This window comes from Anser brachyrhynchus, assembly GCF_964034855.1.
Source record: "Anser brachyrhynchus genome assembly, chromosome: 8".
Classification (NCBI taxonomy): Eukaryota; Metazoa; Chordata; class Aves; order Anseriformes; family Anatidae; genus Anser; species Anser brachyrhynchus.
Genome location: NC_137702.1, coordinates 4,253,460 through 4,265,534, shown reverse-complemented (window position 1 = coordinate 4,265,534; position 12,075 = coordinate 4,253,460). Strand labels below are relative to the sequence as shown.

Below are 12,075 nucleotides of genomic sequence, written 5' to 3'. Positions count from 1 at the left end.
TTAGAAACAAGCTCATGAGATCAAGGAAAGTTTTAAGGATAAAAGGACAATAATAAAGCAAATGCCTAAGGGCTGTGATGGCTGCTAATTGAAATTCAGCTGTTTTTTTGTTTGTTTGTTTGTTTTAGGGAGCACAACTAGAAAGACATTCCAAAACCGGCTGCATGGTATTTAGAGATCTGGGTACCAGCTGTAACGTGCACATATTTGCAGAGACTTCTGTTCAGCTAAGAATGGGCTGCGGACTCAGGTAAGTCATGTGAGAGAGGTTAAGCACACGTGTTGTAAAGGTACAGCGTAGCCTTGTTCTATATAAGCATGTTTTGTGCCGATGTTCTCCAGCTATTGCGTTCCTTGCAGTCAGTATAGGAAAAGGCGTGTGGCTGGCAAATCTGCAAGCCCGGACAAAGAAGTTCTGGGTGTGGATGCTTACAGCCTATTGCCAGGTGCTTCAAATAGGCATTTATGTCAAAGATCTGAGGTCAATTCAACGATAGCCAATTCCAGCCCTAGATGATTATATAAATATTAATAAGAAGAGCAATATATTTCACGTTCATGTTCTTGGTCTGCAAAGCATTTACCTAACCCTGTAGCAGTAGTGGTGGGGAATATATATCCCATCAAGACAACCAAAAGAATTTACAAGGTGAAGCAAAAATATGTTCACCTCTTTAATGCTGCCTGACAAGCATAATGAGAAGTAATTTTATTTTCTGTGTGCCAGTAGAGAAAAACAGGAGAACCCAGTAAACTCAAATGGGATAGAACCGCAGCTTTCCCTGGTTTTGCTTCCACGCTGAATGACCTCAAGTCACTTTTGGATCTCTGTGGCTTGGTTTGCCTGCCTGTAAAATGGGTATAACGAGTCCGAGGTTGCAGTAAAGCATGAAGCTCTATGTGGAAAAAAATGCCATGCGGGTGGTATGAACTACTTTTATTTCTAAAAATGCATTAAGAAAATAGGTACAGAAAAGGAATGGAATTTCATCTGGAAGAATATCTAGGATTAACTTACTGGTATAAAGTATTTGTTACTGGCCCTGCTTGCTTTTAGGATATCAATCATTGACGTTTTCATTGGTTCGTCAGCCTTGTAATGCATTTTGAATCTGACCCAGAACTGTGTAGAGCGTACACTGGCACAGAGTTTTGTGCCATTTTCACTCTCTGGTCACTCGTGACATTTTGACCAAATATCTTCTATCTTCCTGCTGCTATGGATCTGCTTTTTATTTTTTATTTTTTTCCCTTTCCCCTCCCCATTTCATTTAGAATCTTTGCTATGAGAGGTTCTGACAATGATTTGGAGTTGTTAATGTCAGAAATGCTGTGTAGGAGGAAGTATTACATGTCAGTTTCCCAGAAGGGGATGGCTGAGGTACAACGATCAACACCTCTCCAAAATCGCACAGTGTCTTTGAAGAAAAGGTCTTGATGCTTAGTCCAAAACTCTGACGAGAAGATACCATGTGAAACACAGGAACTCGTCTGAATTTTACACCCTTTGGGGAAGAGGGTGAGTGCAACAGCCACTCCCTGCTCTCATGACTGGGCATCACTGCGGAGGTGATGCTTACAGCCCCTTTGACACCTCCATCAACACATCTGCACCTAAACTTTCTTGCATGCTTTTACGTCTGTGCTGTGTCTGAAAATGCATAGCAATGATATTTAAGGAAATCCAAGGAACAGATGTAAATCAGCACAATTTACTACGTCATTAGTTCCCCAAGTGCTTTGGGCCGGCTCTGCTGACAAAAGAGGCAGTCCTGCCCTCTTCCTGCTCCCACGCTGTCCCCTCCCTTGCGCTGACACAACCATGAGGTGAAATGCGTTGGGAAATGCATCCAGTTCCAATCTTACCCCAGCAAAAAGCCTGAATGGCTGGGGAAGGAGAGATTTGCTTCCATTCAGGGTGTCGCCAGCATGTGCCGGATTAAAGTCCTCGTGGAAGCACCACATCAGTGCAATTCACTGGTCTCCCTGAGAGCCAGGAGCTTTGCTAGCTTGTCCCAGCAGCTCCTGGCTAAAAGAGAATTGTGCTGCAGCTGGAAACTCAATCAGGCGGCTCTCAAAGCGTTTCATTCATACGTGGTCCTCAGTCGGGTCTTAGTGCACCTTCACTACAGGCAGTGGTGCTTCATAAGCCTGTCAACGCTGCCGTCAAACAAAGGCTCGTCTCAAGACTTTGTGTTGTGTAAATAAACCTTGTGCCTAGCAGGGTGTCACCGAGTTAATGTAAAGCCTGAAAAGGGGAGGGCGTGGGAGCAGCATGCCGGCGTGAACCTTCGGTTTTCTGCGCAGGATTGCGACAGGATTGCAACAGCCCAGCCTATCTGAGCCGCTGCACGTACTGTAAACACGTCTCCGCGCTTGGATTTGATATGGGTGGTGATAGAACAATATACCTGGCTGGGAAATGGCAGCAGGCAGCGAGCTTTCGTTTGAAGGAAATTCTGCGCAAATTGCAATCGCAATTTTCTTCTTAGAGTGCCGATGCTTTCCAGGTGGCCCACGGGACAGGCAAACAGACGGTATATATGTCAGCAGTCACTAAGGGGTTAAAGTTCCAGGGTAAGGAGGGGGGACGTAGAAAATCCCATGAACATCAATAGTTGTGCTTTTATCTTTGTGGTAGCTCTGACTACGATTTTGCTTCTCACAGCTCAGTGATCAGGGGACAATTGACAGCAATAACCACACGGTAAAAATACACAACTTTTCTGAACCAAACAGCATTTCATATGCAAAGCTGTCTGTTAAAGCACATGCCCAGAGTGCTTTTTGAGGCCTCCTGGGAAGTTTTAGCAAAGAGCAAGCGACCTTTTAGAAAGTTTTATCAAGCAAGTGCTTTGCTGTTAGCTTCAAAATCCTCCGTTGCTTTTTCTAGAATGTTTTGTTATTTTTTCCCCCACAAACGGTGATATAAGCTATAAGAAAATCTTCAGCAGAGCTCACTGCTCCCCCCACTCCCTTTTCTCTCCCTCTCTCCTCCCCCTAATACTGGGAGCTCTCAAAAATATTTTAGTACCCTGGAGATTAAAACCAGTATCTTTAATTTGTATTTGTCTTGTAATAGCTCTGACTTTCACCGCCTTGTCCTCCCCTTTATCGGGAGTACATGTGTGAGCACTCCCTCTAATGTTATTTACGCGCTCACTGTCAGGTTCAATAAGCAGTTTCTTAGCAGGGCACCTCCCCGCGTGAAGGAGATGTTTCCAGTTCTTGTCTGAGCTCCTGCTTCCTCCGTGTGCTGTATCTTGACAGAGCAGAGCAGAGAGCAACAGAAATGAGTAGCAGGGGTGTCACTGAATCTTAGCTGATAAATGGAAATTAACTCTCGAACCTTATGAACCCACTGGCAGCTGCTTACAGGGCATTTTGTAGGTGTTCCAGTAGTGCAGGTTCTGCATAGTGCCCGTTTTAAGTTTAGGTATTTTATTAATAGTCGATCTGGAAACGTTTAAAACTGTAGTACGCCAATGAAGCTCCTCGATGATATCGAAAAGGATGTGATTGTGTATTTAAAGATTCTCTGTGTAAATAGAGATATTGCTGAAGAGAATTAAGATAATTGCCCCAAAGACAAATTGGCAAGTAGCTGGGTAGAAATTAGAAATGTAACTGGTTTTATACCGTGGTTCCTAAATCTTACTGGTCGACTCTCAGGTCTGGTCAGGGCACGGCAAACCCCTTTTAACTCACAGAACCAAGGGTTTCCCCTTTGTGAATGCATATAGATAAGTAAAATTTCCCAGAGCAGAGAAACATGCTATCGAAGTGGCCAGATTTTCAGTTTTGAATTAGAAGAGATACTTTCATTTTCAGTATCTCCATTAGAGCTGCTTTTTGTAAGGCCGGGAGCGTTAACTCCTGTGTCTGAGCCAAAATTCCAACCTAAGCAGAATGTACTCATCTAAATTTCCCTTTTGGTTTCATTTGGACAAGGTATTCTTCGGTGTAGAGTTGCTGTGTACTGTTACAGCAGTTGCTGTGTTGGGAGTTTGGGAATGCGCCCGCATGGAAGAGGTTACATAAAAACTAGACCATTATAATCTCAGAGAAACCCCTGAGTGTGATGATTAAAAAGAGAAAACGATTAGGGAAAACACATCAAAGAGCCTCTGCGAGAGTCCTAAAAGGAAAAATACTGATTATATTTGTTTTGATTTTGTCTTACATGAAGTAAAAGATGTGTGGTGTGTCCTGGGTCACCACCCTAAGGGGTGTGTGCTTAAAGACAACAGAATCAGACTCCAAGACTTCGATGTGGTTTATTTTGGTTGCAGGGCTGGGAAGATAAGATATAATTGTACCATATACTTAGTGGTGCTATCAATCTGATAGATTGTACTGCCATACACCTCTGACCGTCTTACCTGCCCTCTGCCTGCTATCCTGTTTCTAGCAGGAGAACTCCTAGCTTTCTGACCTTTCAAGAAACTTTCGACTGTGATTTATTTAAACAGTCACAAAAATGTTTTTCTTCTCCCAATGTGCAATGCTCTCTGCAAGCAGACAGAAGCATGAGATGGGTAACATTGATTACTAAAGCTGGTGTGCTACTTCAGGTTCAATAAATTGTGAATCTCAGAGGCTAAAAATTGTTTAGAATTCCTTTCAAGGTCTGGGAATAAGAGTAGACATTTATCGATTGATAGCCCCGTTGTTTGCCCTCCACCAGATCCTAATACTGTTTTTTTCAGTAATGCTAGATTCATTTTTAAAAGTTTGTTAGACTTGGTCTGCCCTGGGAACCATGTTAGAAAAGGTTTGAGCTAATAAAATATGCAAAATGTGGTTTTTGGGGTATCCTTTAATGTGGAAAGGGGAAGAAAGATTTTAGTCGGTTATAGCAAATCCAGTAAGGGAACTGTTTGCTTAATGCTCTTACGGTTATTTTTTAATGTGCCTTTTCAGAGCTTTTCAGCTGGACTTAGTTCATGTGGACGAGCACATTAACTAATGTTTTCTTCTGATACGTGTTTTTCAGTTGGCACTCTGACTTAAGTAGTTACAGTCATTTTCTTTCTGGGAGACTGGTACAGTAGATCCCAGAGATCTAAAGGAAAATGAACAGGACACTGGAAAAAGTGGAATATAAAATATAATCCCAATTTAGCTAGGAATACTGCATCTGATTTTTTTTTTCCCCATGAAAATATCTAGCATATATAAAATGATGTGGCAGTAAGAATATTACAGATTCTTGATGATACGACTTGCATACCTTTTCACTTGAGTGATGCAACCTTCCTAAGAAAAAGCAAGCCAACAAAGCCTTTATACTATTCTACTGCAAATACCGTCTGTCTTCCCAAATACTTGTGTGTAACATAAAAACACATCCAGCGTGTGTCTGAAGATGACCGAAAAGGTGCCCCTTTGCATTCTAGCAATCCCCGTGCTTCCCTGGCTGCCTCATGCTGAGAGTCATTTGAGGATTATTTTTTTTTCCACATTGGGAAGAACACTGACAACGGTGCATATTTTTTTCCTAAATAAACAAAAACAGGTCGTAAAAAATGCTAGGTACAGGAACATATTCCCTTTTTGCCAGTTAGGTGATATATTGATTTTGCTTATTGTGCATATTTGGCTTTGGCCTTTTTAGAGCCTTCCCAAGTTTGGGTCCAAGCTGCTGAAGTTGTCTCGTGCTTTATGCTTTTATGAGTATAAACAAGAGGCTGCTTGGAGCACAATGTTCTAGGTGAAAGATCTGTGCATTTTCCTTATATTCTTCTGCCATCTTAATTTGATGATATGGTATAAAATCTACCTGTTTTCCTGGCTAATTTGGGACTCTGGAGAGTAACAGGTGAGTAGGCCGACTATGAGAAACAGAATAGAGAAATGGGTGTAGAGAGCAACATTTTCATTGGGACCTTAAAGGCTGAGAGACATTTTTCTCTGTCTGGGTTGTCCTGCTCTTGTGCATTAGTCAGATTCTTTTTTGTTCAGATCAAAAGTCTAATCTTTTTTCCTTCCTTAAAAGAAAGATTAAAAAAAGTCAGTCTGTTTATGTTAACATGGAACTCGATTCTTTTTGTTTTGATCTGATCTTCACAAAACATCAGACATGTTTGGAAAGGTAATAGAAGAGCAATGGCAAAAGCAGCGGTGGCAAAAGCTGTTGATTTTTTTGATATTGTTTTTCTTAATATCAAAGCTAAAAATGTGGTGTTGAATTATATGCAGTATTACTGATTCCTGTACTGTTACAGCTATATAATCTAGAGTCTAGCATGGTTTATAAACACTTGGAATATAAGTAACTTATTAGGGTTAATTTTTTTTTTCCCTGCGTATTCTGTCCTGCCTTTGTTATTCAGGGCACTAATGCTGCACTGATGTAAGCAGCTATCTGCTGCATTTCTCATCATTTTGTTCTTCCAAGTCACAGCAACATGCTGGAGGGAAAGCCATTGTCTATAGCAAATGTTCTTAAGTCTCTTAAGGGCATCCAAAAGACTTTTTTTGTTACAGAAAAAAAGACTTTTTGGTTATAGAAAGGCTGATGCTGTAAGTATTCATCCCACTAATGGTCTCATTGATTTTTGTTTACACTCTTTGCAGGTTGCATAGAGTCTCAGTTTGAGTGAGAGTTGCAGAATATATGCTGAATTCAAAAATTGCATGCGTATTTTAAACTAAAACAAAGTTTCGATATCTGTGTTTAGGATGCTTAATCGAAGTGGTGGCTCAGAAGTAGACTGGCTGTTCAGTCTCCAGTGAAGCAGATGAGAAGTGCAATCGGTAAGCACTGTTAAAAACCAGGTGCATAAGTTTGAAAATGTTGATCCAAATCACATTATTATAAGTAGTGGGGAAATGTCATGACTTACTGAGATTAAACAAAGACCTGCTTAGAATCTTGTGACTTCAGCTCATAAATGGATTTCATCACTCATTACAGCTGCATAAACAAATGCATGTGGTATATATGCATGTTTTGTTTTTGGAAGTTGTTGTTTTTAAAATCCCCTCAGAGTTTTTTTAATTGCTCCTAATGAGCCAATGTTCCCCAGTTCTGGAGCAATGCCTCATGTACCTGCGCAGCATAGCACAGTCATTGCTTTTAAGGGAATAGTTTGCCTGCTTTTCTCCCTTTCTGGCAGCTGAACTGCTTTGGCAAGTTATTTTAAAGAAGAAATTTACAATATGAAACCCGGTGTCAAAGCTTTTATTCCTTTTATGAAAATAGTCCTACCCTAGTGCTCCTTTGGAGCTGTAGAAATGAAATCCCAGCCTCATCAGCAGCTGGAGTAAGTCCTACACAATGGCTCAGCTCATACTGAATAAGTTTATCATGTATGTAGATATTTTTCTTTCGTTTAATGCAGCTTTTCCTGTTGTCTTTGTACTTGTTTCTCCTGATGGGTCTCGTGTAAAGAATCCTAGAAACCGATGCCCTGTGATTATCCATGTGTAATTAGTACTTCACCCATGTTTTCTTCCCAATATGTTGCAAGTGGGATGTGGCAAGATTAATCAAAGTTTTGGTCTTCCTGCTGAGGTTATTACCTGAAGGCACTAATGATGGCAGTAGTTCGTGATGCAGAGCAGGTGCTTGTCATCTGTGGATTTAAAATGTGGTACAGATCAAAACTATCAAATCATTCGCATGTCTCTGGGTTAAAATTCGCTAAATTTGATTAAAAATTACACTGCTTAGCATTTTAAGCTAGAGAGTTATCAAAGGTTAACTTTGAGGAACTAAGATGGCAAAATATAGGGGTAATCCCTTGAATTCCAATTTGCTATTTCCTATTCAAAACTGGGATGCTGTGTTTATTCCTGGATGGTAGTGGCTGATTTTAATATTACTCTATAAATGCTTTTTTAATCATATCTAAAGGAAAATAACTTTTTTTTTTTGCCAAAGAAAAATGTTCAAGGATGCTCCATCTTTTTGCTGCCATTTTCTAGGAAAGGTTTACAAAACAAATTCAAAAATAAATATTGGTGGGGAGAAATTGTGGTTGTTTTTTGTTGTTGTTGTTGTTGTTTTGTTTTCCTGTTTTACTCACAGCCTCCTCTTCTTCCTTGAGAAGGCTAGAGTCAGGGAAGTAGAAAGAACAATATGGGGCAGTTCCTGGTCAGCGTGCTTACCCATATGTCCTGTATAGATGGATTTGTTGTGTAGTAGATTGCTTTTTATTACATGTTTTATCTGTCTGGAGAGCAAAACAAAATAATGTAATTTGAGACCAACAGGGCTAAAATCTCCTTGCTTTCTGTCCAGCAGTCTTAATTTTTAGTCAAATGGGGAGGAGTCTTAATCATGTGTGTTCCTAAAATTGACTTAAATAAATTGGATTTCGGAGGCTCCGAGTTTCCTGCCCCTTCTGTTGAAGTCTTCAGAAAATCCAGTTGCTCACCACCTCTGAAAATCTGCCCTGTTATTTAGGCAGTTAACAAGATGCCTGCCATTAGGGGCTCGCGCTCCAAAACGTTGCCTCGAACGCCTTGAAATGTCACATTAAAATCAAGTACGGTTCACCCACAAACCATCTGGCTTTTACAGATAGGAAAACGATTAATGAGGCTCCTTGACTTCCTAATAAGGCCTACTGGAAATGCTCGGAGGCCGGCGGCGCGGGGCTGTCGCCCTGCAGCCGGCAGGAGGGTGGCCGCGGCCGAGGGTCCCTCAGGCCTGTGGCGGGCCTCGCCTCGCCTCACCTTGCTGCGGGGCTGGCCCAGCTCCTGATAGCGAAATACCTGAGTTTCTCCTTAAAAGGCTCGGGAGCTGCTGCGGGAGCCCTGCTGCCTGCCGGCTCCGCTCAGCCGGAGTCCTAAAAAGGCAGTTCCTCGCTCCTGCTTCCCACAGCCGAGCTCCCCGGGGAGGGCAGCCCTCCCGGGGCAGGCGTTTCGCTTACACGGAGAGCCCCGCTTCGGGGGTTTGCTGTTGCTTCTCGAGGAAGAACAGCGTTTACAAGCGCTGCCGGGGTTATCCTCTTGTTTATGAGGAGTGGAAAGTGTAACAGAGCGCGGTGTCTGAGCCTGCCTCCCCACACAGGCACGGTGCTGCGCCGCTATGGAGCCCCGTAGGGTTCTGCCTAGGGAAGGAGGTGCGCCATGCGAGGCACTTCAGAGCCGTAGTCTTGAAAGCGTATTAGGTTATGGTTTTATAATAGAAAGTAGTCAGCAGCAATATGAGCCCAAAGCAATTCATGTCCTTTTTCCTCCCTCCCCTGGCTGCCGTTCCTGCGCTGCCTCTTCGCTTGTGCTCGCGCAGCTCTTTGCGGGGGCCATGCTGTGTTCTTGGTTTGATTTGTTCCCAGAGCCAGAAAAGAGTTTTCTGCTCAGCTCGACAGTGCGGCTTCACAAAAAGTTGTGCTAATAGAATGGAGCCAGTGGTGGATAGGAAAGAGGGGCAAAAAGCTTACTTATAAATGCCCCATACTCTTCCTAGCATGAAACCATAGCTGCTAAACTCTCCTCCTGAAGGAAAGCTCTTCGAATGCTAAATATTTTATTAGAAATTTCTACAGGTTTAACTGAAAATTTCTGAAGGATCTGATTATTGGTTTATTTATTTCATGTGCCAAGTTACAAGCTTAGTTACAGTCTGATAGATTTTTAAGGACAAGTTCCTTCCTGGAGCCAGATTTTGGAAAGGCTTGAATATGCTAATTCAGAAGGGGATTTACATAGGATTTTTTTCTTTTTATTAAATTAACAAATCACCCTTGCTTAATTTGAAAAAATGATGGGGAGTGTTTTTCAAATTTAAGATCTGTGAAATTCTGGCATGTGCAGTGCACTCGGTGGTCAGATACTCATTTCAGAAAGGAGCTTAAACACTTCTTTTCCAAGGGGGTTGGTTGGGAAAGGGCAGCGAAAGAGGTCCCTGCTTACCGTGCTCTTTCGAGCGTGTGAGACGTTGGGTGCAGCCCGCAGCGGCTGGACATAATGTACTCGGGCACAGCAGTGTGTCTCTTCAGAGCCACATGCTTCCTTAGTTTATCAGACTGCTCCTGGCAATTCTGTGCAACCTTTGGACTTTATGGCCCCTCTCAGGATGTCGCACTGGTTCCCTAATATCTCTTCTCTCGTCTTTTGCCAAGTTTCCAGCAGGCAGCGAGGCCGGGACAAGCAGGGTCACAGGTGTTAAAGGAAGTCAGCCGCACAAACAATTATTATTACAAAACCGGATTCCGCAGTTACAAGGATGAAATACTGCTTTTCTTTGATTCTGTTGTTCCATCCCTGTCTTCTCTTATTCTGAGATCACAAGGTGTTTCCTACCTCATTTTCCTTTTGCACCAGTGCTAGGTGTGTTCCTGTGGCTTAAGTAGGTGAGGTTAACAGTACCGATGGGCTGGATAAAAGTAATGACAATGCCTTGCATGCAGTTAATGCACATTGTTAGCAGAGATCCATTGTATATTTTCTAATGTTTTTATACCTGCTGGTATTTTTAGTATGTCTGTCTTTTAAAACATGGTAAAACTTGTGTTATTTGCATATTTGACTGGTGGTCAATGAGATATATAGGAAGAAAGACCAGACGATAAGGAAGGGGGTGATTAGAGAATCATTGATCAGGCAATAAGGAAGAGGGTGATTGTCTGCAATTCTGATACGACGAGGTGGGAGGTGGCATGTCTGCCTAATGGCTATGGAATTTGATAATTTGGGAGAAGAAAAAAAAAAAAAGAAAAAAAACCATTTCCAGCTGTAGGTTTGGAGCTGTCTGGTGGTAATGGTCCCTCTGTACACCCTGTGTCAGGTTTTATGACCCAGAGTTTGGAGGATGTACACTGTTGGGAAAATGCATGCATGAAATGCTGGTGAGAGGACTGCCAGCAGCACAGCAGTGAGTCTGATTTCAGAAAGTGCGCGCGTGTACTTTTTGAAGTGAAAAGCCGTTTTGGTGCAGAGTGGCTTGTCTCCCACACAGCGTCGTTAAGGCAGACCAACCTGTCAAGGTCTTGGATGTTTTAGAAAAGTTTAAATTTTTTTTGAATTTTGGAAAAGTTCTTTATGTACACAAAGCACTTTAATGCAACTGACCCGCAGTCAACCTGAATTAACAACCCCCATCGCACGCTCAGTAGTGCCATTCTCAACCTGTGATTGTGTTGCTTTTCATAGTCCACAACGTAGGAGCTCTGCATGGGGCTCTCACTAGTCCTTGTTTATGCACGAATTTGTAGCAAAGCGCCTCTGTCAGTTTTAGTGATGTTAATATTTTTTATAGACTGTTCCAACTGCGTTCTTTGTGTGTACACAGTCAAATCAAGGACATATTCTCCTTCCAGTATGTGAATTAAACAGAACTGTAGAATCACATTTCAGACAATATAAATCCAACCACCTTAGGAGATTATACTGTTGTAACCTTATTGACAAAGCAGCTAAAACATTTGAATGTTTTGACGGGGATATTTAGAAAAGCAGGAGACCTTTCAATCACTCAGGTGCTCTGAATTTCCACTGTCTAATTGTAACCCTTGTTTTAGCCCTGTATGCAGTCTCAGCCTTTTGTTCATTCTTTAATAATTTCCAGTTGATTCCGTGAGACTTGTGGAAAAAAAGTGACTAAAGGTATCTGAATTTACCCTTTACCCACATGAGGAATTCAAGGACGATTCCGGTAACACAGGATAAAGCATACTTTAGTACAAGCTAATGTTGTTATAGCCATGCATATTAAATGTAATCTGCACTTGTAAATGGGAGTTTATCAGGAAACGTCACTAAATAGGTAAGGAAACTTTAATGGATAGTTTATTACTTCCAGGGATGGGCTCTGTATGTGGTTTATGTAAAGCTAACATTTTAGTGTTAGTGTATTTGGTCAGTAAGCAAATACACTTTCATTCTAAGTGTATTTTGATATAAACAATACAAGCTCGTGTATTCTACCTGTCAATGTCATAGCCACTTATGAAAATCAAACTTACAGAATTCAGAATCAACCATCACAGCTCGGTTTACTTGTTAGTGTTGTCACACAGTATCCTTTAAACACGGTTACTCAAATAATTGTGGCACTTTGCTCACGAGGCAGCGGTGGCCAGAGGGCAGGGTGTTCAGTGACGTGTTGCAGGAGCTGGACCATGC

The 12,075-nt window shown here is 41.9% G+C and overlaps 1 protein-coding gene across 9 annotated transcripts in view; it reads left to right on the top strand.

Moving 5' to 3' along the window:
* Window positions 1-12,075, top strand: part of FGGY (FGGY carbohydrate kinase domain containing) — a 305,771-nt gene that overhangs the window by 27,715 nt on the left and 265,981 nt on the right. For all 9 annotated transcript variants that reach the window (XR_013954379.1, XM_080602612.1, XM_080602635.1 and 6 more), the window contains 2 exons: window positions 129-250; window positions 6,684-6,759. The gene's annotated coding sequence lies outside the window, so the exon portion shown is untranslated. The remainder of the gene's footprint in view (window positions 1-128; window positions 251-6,683; window positions 6,760-12,075) is intronic.